We start from the raw sequence: 8,996 nt of genomic DNA on the forward strand, positions 1-8,996 counted from the left end.
GCAAAATCATGAGCCAGATGCGGGCATAACCCAGACCTAACCGGTGTTATCCTCTAAAATATTGATCGAAACCAGGTTTTATTGACTGCTTCAGTGTGTTACCACATTACTACGTGATCAAACACGGAAAAAACCCAGGATCTGGCCAACAAGTTTGCGAAAAAGGTGAAAGTATAAGCCAGATGCGCGCATATCCCAGACCTAACCCAGACCTAACCGGTGTTATCCTCTAAAATATTGATCGAAACCAGGTTTAATTGACAGCTTCAGTGTGTTACCACATTACTACGTGATTCAAACACGAAAAAAACCCAGGATCTGGCCAACAAGTATGCGAAGAAGGCAAAATCATGATCCAGATGCGGGCATAACCCAGACCTAACCCAGACCTAACCGGTGTTATCCTCTAAAATATTGATCGAAACCAGGTTTACTTGACTGCTTCAGTGTGTTACCACATTACTACGTGATTCAATTACGATAAAAACCCAGGATCTGGCCAACAAGTATGCGAAGAAGGCAAAATCATGAGCCAGATGCGGGCATAACCCAGACCTAACCCAGACCTAACCGGTGTTATCCTCTAAAATATTCGTCGAAACCAGGTTTAATTGACTGCTTCAGTGTGTTACCACATTACTACGTGATTCAAACACGAAAAAAACCCAGGATCTGGCCAACAAGTTTGCGAAAAAGGCAAAATCATGAGCCAGATGCGGGCATAACCCAGACCTTACCCAGACCTAACCGGTGTTATCCTCTAAAATATTGATCGAAACCAGGTTTAATTGACTGCTTCAGTGTGGTACCACATTACTGCGTTATTCAAACACGAAAAAAAACCCAGGATCTAGCCAACAAGTTTGCGAAAAAGGCGAAAGTATAAGCCAGATGCGTGCATTTCTCAGACCTGACCCAGACCTAACCGGCGTTATCCTCTAAAATATTGATCGACACCAGGTTTAATTGACAGCTTCAGTGTGTTACCACATTACTACGTGAATCAAACACGAAAAAAACCCAGGATCTGGCCAGCAAGTATGCGAAGAAGGCAAAATCATGAGCCAGATGCAGGCATATCCCGGACCTAACCCAGACCTAACCGGTGTTATCCTCTAAAATATTGATCGAAACCAGGTTTAATTGACTGCTTCAGTGTGTTACCACATTTCTACGTGATTCAAACACGAAAAAAACCCAGGATCTGGCCAAGAAGTATGCGAAGAAGGCGAAAGAATAAGCCAGATGCGCGCATTTCCCAGACCTAACCCAGACCTAACCGGTGTTATCCTCTGAAATATTGATCGAAACCAGGTTTAATTGACTGCTTCAGTGTGTTACCACATTACTACGTGATTCAAACACGGAAAAAACCCAGGATCTGGCCAACAAGTATGCGAAGAAGGCAAAATCATGAGCCAGATGCGGGCATAACCCAGACCTAACCCAGACCTAACCGGTGTTATCTTCTAAAATACTGTCCGAATCCAGGTTTAATAGACTGCCTCACCGTGTTACCACATTACTACGTGATTGAAACACGAAAAAAACCCAGGATCTGGCCAACAAGTATGCGAAGACGGCAAAATCATGAGCCAGATGCGGGCATAACCCAGTCCTAACCCAGACCTAACCGGTGTTATCCTCTAAAATATTGATCGAAAACAGGTTTAATTGACTGCTTCAGTGTATTACCACATTACTACGTGATCAAACACGGAAAAAACCCAGGATCTGGCCAACAAGTTTGCGATAAAGGTGAAAGTATAAGCCAGATACGCGCATATCCCAGACCTAACCCAGACCTAACCGGTGTTATCCTCTAAAATATTGATCGAAGCCAGGTTTAATTGACAGCTTCAGTGTGTTACCACATTACTACGTGATTCAAACACGAAAAAAACCCAGGATCTGGCCAACAAGTATGCGAAGAAGGCAAAATCATGAGCCAGATGCGGGCATAACCCAGACCTAACCCAGACCTAACCGGTGTTATCCTCTAAAATATTGATCGAAACCAGGTTTTATTGACTGCTTCAGTGTGTTACCACATTACTACGTGATCAAACACGGAAAAAACCCAGGATCTGGCCAACAAGTTTGCGATAAAGGTGAAAGTATAAGCCAGATGCGCGCATATCCCAGACCTAACCCAGACCTAACCGGTGTTATCCTCTAAAATATTGATCGAAACCAGGTTTAATTGAGAGCTTCAGTGTGTTACCACATTACTACGTGATTCAAACACGAAAAAAACCCAGGATCTGGCCAACAAGTATGCGAAGAAGGCAAAATCATGAGCCAGATGCGGGCATAACCCAGACCTAACCCAGACCTAACCGGTGTTATCCTCTAAAATATTGATCGAAACCAGGTTTAATTGACAGCTTCAGTGTGTTACCACTTTACTACGTGATTCAAACATGAAAAAAACCCAGGATCTGGCCAACAAGTATGCGAAGAAGGCAAAATCATGAGCCAGATGCGGGCATATCCCGGACCTAACCCAGACCTAACCGGTGTTATCCTCTAAAATATTGATCGAAACCAGGTTTTATTGACTGCTTCAGTGTATGACCACATTACTACGTGATTCAAACACGAAAAAAATCCAGGATCTGGCGAACAAGTATGCGAAGAAGGCAAAATCATGAGCCAGATGCGGGCATAACCCAGACTTAACCCAGACCTAAGCGGTGTTATCCTCTGAAATATTGATCGAAACCAGGTTTAATTGACTGCTTCAGTGTGTTACCACATTACTACGTGATTCAAACACGGAAAAAACCCAGGATCTGGCCAACAAGTATGCGAAGAAGGCAAAATCATGAGCCAGATGCGGGCATAACCCAGACCTAACCCAGACCTAACCGGTGTTATCCTCTAAAATATTCATCGAAACCAGGTTTAATTGACAGCTTCAGTGTGTTACCACATTACTACGTGATTCAAACACGAAAAAAACCCAGGATCTGGCCAACAAGTATGCGAAGAAGGCAACATCATGAGCCAGATGCGGGCATATCCCGGACCTAACCCAGACCTAACCGGTGTTATCCTCTAAAATATTGATCGAAACCAGGTTTTATTGACTGCTTCAGTTTGTTACCACATTACTACGTGATTCAAACACGGAAAATACCCAGGATCTGCCAACAAGTTTGCGAAAAAGGCGAAAGTATAAGCCAGATGCGCGCAACTCCCAGACCTAACCCAGACCTGACCGGTGTTATCCTCTAAAATATTGATCGAAACCAGGTTTAATTGACTGCTTCAGTGTGTTACCACATTCCTACGTGATTCAAACACGAAAAAAACCCAGGATCTGGCCAAGAAGTATGCGAAGAAGGCGAAAGAATAAGCCAGATGCGCGCATTTCCCAGACCTAACCCAGACCTAACCGGTGTTATCCTCTAAAATATTGATCGAAACCAGGTTTAATTGACAGCTCCAGTGTGTTACCACATTACTACGTGATTCAAACACGAAAAAAACCCAGGATCTGGCCAACAAGTATGCGAAGAAGGCAAAATCATGAGCCAGATGCGGGCATAGCCCAGACCTAACCCAGACCTAACCGGTGTTATCCTCTAAAATATTGATCGAAACCAGGTTTAATTGACAGCTTCAGTGTGTTACCACATTACTACGTGATTCAAACACGAAAAAAACCCAGGATCTGGCCAGCAAGTATGCGAAGAAGGCAAAATCATGAGCCAGATGCGGGCATATCCCGGACCTAACCCAGACCTAACCGGTGTTATCCTCTAAAATATTGATTGAAACCAGGTTTAATTTACTGCTTCAGTGTGTTACCACATTCCTACGTGATTCAAACACGAAAAAAACCCAGGATCTGGCCAAGAATTATGCGAAGAAGGCGAAAGAATAAGCCAGATGCGCGCATTTCCCAGACCTAACCCAGACCTAACCGGTGTTATCCTCTGAAATATTGATCGAAACCAGGTTTAATTGACTGCTTCAGTGTGTTACCACATTACTACGTGATTCAAACACGAAAAAAACCCAGGATCTGGCCAACAAGTATGCGATGAAGGCAAAATCATGAGCCAGATGCGGGCATAACCCAGACCTAACCCAGACCTAACCGGTGTTATCCTCTAAAATATTGGTCGAAACCAGGTTTAATTGACTGCTTCAGTGTGTTACCACATTACTACGTGATTCAAACTCGAAAAAAACCCAAGATCTGGCCAACAAGTATGCGAAGAAGGCAAAATCATGAGCCAGATGCGGGCATAACCCAGACCTAACCCAGTCCTAACCGGTGTTATCCTCTAAAATAATATCCGAATCCAGGTTTAATTGACTGCCTCAGTGTGGTACAACATTACTACGTGATTCAAACACGGAAAATACCCAGGATCTGCCAACAAGTTTGCGAAAAAGGCGAAAGTATAAGCCAGATGCGCGCAAATCCCAGACCTAACCCAGACCTAACCGGTGTTATCCTCTAAAATATTGATCGAAACCAGGTTTAATTGACTGCATCAGTGTGTTACCACATTCCTACGTGTTTCAAACACGAAAAAAACCCAGGATCTGGCCAACAAGTATGCGATGAAGGCAAAATCATGAGCCAGATGCGGGCATATCCCGGACCTAACCCAGACCTAACCGGTGTTATCCTCTAAAATATTGATCGAAACCAGGTTTTATTGACTGCTTCAGTTTGTTACCACGTTACTACGTGATTCAAACACGAAAAATCCCAGGATCTGGCCAACAAGTATGCGAAGAAGGCAAAGTCATGAGCCAGGTGCGGACATAACCCAGACGAAACCCAAGCCTAACCAGTGTTATCCTCTAAAATAATATCCGAATCCAGGTTTAATTGACTGCCTCAGTGTGGTACAACATTACTACGTGATTCAAACACGGAAAATACCCAGGATCTGCCAACAAGTTTGCGAAAAAGGCGAAAGTATAAGCCAGATGCGCGCAAATCCCAGACCTAACCCAGACCTAACCGGTGTTATCCTCTAAAATATTGATCGAAACCAGGTTTAATTGACTGCATCAGTGTGTTACCACATTCCTACGTGTTTCAAACACGAAAAAAACCCAGGATCTGGCCAACATGTATGCGAAGAAGGCAAAATCATGAGCCAGATGCGGGCATATCCCGGACCTAACCCAGACCTAACCGGTGTTATCCTCTAAAATATTGATCGAAACCAGGTTTTATTGACTGCTTCAGTTTGTTACCACATTACTACGTGATTCAAACACGAAAAATCCCAGGATCTGGCCAACAAGTATGCGAAGAAGGCAAAGTCATGAGCCAGGTGCGGACATAACCCAGACGAAACCCAAGCCTAACCAGTGTTATCCTCTAAAATATTGATCGAAACCAGGTTTAATTGACAGCTTCAGTGTGTTATCATATTACTACGTGATTCAAACACGAAAAAAACCCAGGACCTGGCAAACAAGTATGCGAAGAAGGCAAAATCATGAGCCAGATGCGGGCATATCCCGGATCTAACCCAGACCTAACCGGTGTTATTCTCTAAAATATTGAACGAAACCAGGTTTAATTGACAGCTTCAGTGTGTTACCACATTACTACGTGATTCAAACCCGAAAAAAACCCAGGATCTGGCCGACAAGTATGCGAAGAAGGCAAAATCATGAGCCAGATGCGGGCATAACCCAGACCTAACCCAGACCTAACCGGTGTTATCCTCTGAAATATTGATCGAAACCAGGTTTAATTGACTGCTTCAGTGTGTTACCACATTACTACGTGATTCAAACAAGGAAAAAACCCAGGATCTGGCCAACAAGTATGCGATGAAGGCGAAATCATGAGCCAGATGCGGGCATAACCCAGACCTAACCCAGACCTAACCGGTGTTATCCTCTAAAATATTGATCGAAACCAGGTTTAATTGACTGCTTCAGTGTGTTACCACATTACTACCTGATTCAAACACGAAAATAACCCAGGATCTGGCCAACAAGTATGCGAAGAAGGCAAAATCATGAGCCAGATGCGGGCATAACCCAGACCTAACCCAGACCTAACCGGTGTTATCCTCTAAAATATTGATCGAAACCAGGTTTTATTGACTGCTTCAGTGTGTTACCACATTACTACGTGATCAAACACGGAAAAAACCCAGGATCTGGCCAACAAGTTTGCGAAAAAGGTGAAAGTATAAGCCAGATGCGAGCATATCCCAGACCTAACCCAGACCTAACCGGTGTTATCCTCTAAAATATTGATCGAAACCAGGTTTAATTGACAGCTTCAGTGTGTTACCACATTACTACGTGATTCAAACACGAAAAAAACCCAGGATCTGGCCAACAAGTATGCGAAGAAGGCAAAATCATGATCCAGATGCGGGCATAACCCAGACCTAACCCAGACCTAACCGGTGTTATCCTCTAAAATATTGATCGAAACCAGGTTTACTTGACTGCTTCAGTGTGTTACCACATTACTACGTGATTCAATTACGATAAAAACCCAGGATCTGGCCAACAAGTATGCAAAGAAGGCAAAATCATGAGCCAGATGCGGGCATAACCCAGACCTAACCCAGACCTAACCGGTGTTATCCTCTAAAATATTCGTCGAAACCAGGTTTAATTGACTGCTTCAGTGTGTTACCACATTACTACGTGATTCAAACACGAAAAAAACCCAGGATCTGGCAAACAAGTTTGCGAAAAAGGCAAAATCATGAGCCAGATGCGGGCATAACCCAGACGTAACCCAGACCTAACCGGTGTTATCCTCTAAAATATTGATCGAAACCAGGTTTAATTGACTGCTTCAGTGTGGTACCACATTACTGCGTTATTCAAACCCGAAAAAAACCCAGGATCTAGCCAACAAGTTTGCGAAAAAGGCGAAAGTATAAGCCAGATGCGTGCATTTCCCAGACCTGACCCAGACCTAACCGGCGTTATCCTCTAAAATATTGATCGAAACCAGGTTTAATTGACAGCTTCAGTGTGTTACCACATTACTACGTGAATCAAACACGAAAAAAACCCAGGATCTGGCCAGCAAGTATGCGAAGAAGGCAAAATCATGAGCCAGATGCGGGCATATCCCGGACCTAACCCAGACCTAACCGGTGTTATCCTCTAAAATATTGATCGAAACCAGGTTTAATTGACTGCTTCAGTGTGTTACCACATTCCTACGTGATTCAAACACGAAAAAAACCCAGGATCTGGCCAACAAGTATGCGAAGACGGCAAAATCATGAGCCAGATGCGGGCATATCCCGGACCTAACCCAGACCTAACCGGTGTTATCCTCTAAAATATTGATCGAAACCAGGTTTAATTGACTGCTTCAGTGTGTTACCACATTACTACCTGATTCAAACACGAAAAAAACCCAGGATCTGGCCAAGAAGTATGCGAAGAAGGCGAAAGAATAAGCCAGATGCGCGCATTTCCCAGACCTAACCCAGACCTAACCGGTGTTATCCTCTGAAATATTGATCGAAACCAGGTTTAATTGACTGCTTCAGTGTGTTACCACATTACTACGTGATTCAAACACGGAAAAACCCCAGGAGCTGGCCAACAAGTATGCGAAGAAGGCAAAATCATGAGCCAGATGCGGGCATAACGCAGACCTAACCCAGACCTAACCGGTGTTATCCTCTAAAATATTGATCGAAACCAGGTTTAATTCACAGCTTCAGTGTGTTTCCACATTACTACGTGATTCAAACACGAAAAAAACCCAGGATCTGGCCAACAAGTATGCGAAGAAGGCAAAATCATGAGCCAGATGCGGGCATAACCCAGACCTAACCCAGACCTAACCGGTGTTATCTTCTAAAATACTGTCCGAATCCAGGTTCAATAGACTGCCTCACCGTGTTACCACATTACTACGTGATTGAAACACGAAAAAAACCCAGGATCTGGCCAACAAGTATGCGAAGACGGCAAAATCATGAGCCAGATGCGGGCATAACCCAGACCTAACCCAGACCTAACCGGTGTTATCCTCTAAAATATTGATCGAAACCAGGTTTAATTGACTGCTTCAGTGTATTACCACATTACTACGTGATCAAACACGGAAAAAACCCAGAATCTGGCCAACAAGTTTGCGATAAAGGTGAAAGTATAAGCCAGATGCGCGCATATCCCAGACCTAACCCAGACCTAACCGGTGTTATCCTCTAAAATATTGATCGAAACCACGTTTAATTGACAGCTTCAGTGTGTTACCACATTACTACGTGATTCAAACACGAAAAAAACCCAGGATCTGGCCAACAAGTATGCGAAGAAGGCAAAATCATGAGCCAGATGCGGGCATAACCCAGACCTAACCCAGACCTAACCGGTGTTATCCTCTAAAATATTGATCGAAACCAGGTTTTATTGACTGCTTCAGTGTGTTACCACATTACTACGTGATCAAACACGGAAAAAACCCAGGATCTGGCCAACAAGTTTGCGATAAAGGTGAAAGTATAAGCCAGATGCGCGCATATCCCAGACCTAACCCAGACCTAACCGGTGTTATCCTCTAAAATATTGATCGAAACCAGGTTTAATTGAGAGCTTCAGTGTGTTACCACATTACTACGTGATTCAAACACGAAAAAAACCCAGGATCTGGCCAACAAGTATGCGAAGAAGGCAAAATCATGAGCCAGATGCGGGCATAACCCAGACCTAACCCAGACCTAAGCGGTGTTATCCTCTGAAATATTGATCGAAACCAGGTTTAATTGACTGCTTCAGTGTGTTACCACATTACTACGTGATTCAAACACGGAAAAAACCCAGGATCTGGCCAACAAGTATGCGAAGAAGGCAAAATCATGAGCCAGATGCGGGCATAACCCAGACCTAACCCAGACCTAACCGGTGTTATCCTCTAAAATATTGATCGAAACCAGGTTTTATTGACTGCTTCAGTTTGTTACCACATTACTACGTGATTCAAACACGGAAAATACCCAGGATCTGCCAACAAGTTT

Source organism: Colletes latitarsis, chromosome 12 (assembly GCF_051014445.1).
Source record: "Colletes latitarsis isolate SP2378_abdomen chromosome 12, iyColLati1, whole genome shotgun sequence".
Classification (NCBI taxonomy): Eukaryota; Metazoa; Arthropoda; class Insecta; order Hymenoptera; family Colletidae; genus Colletes; species Colletes latitarsis.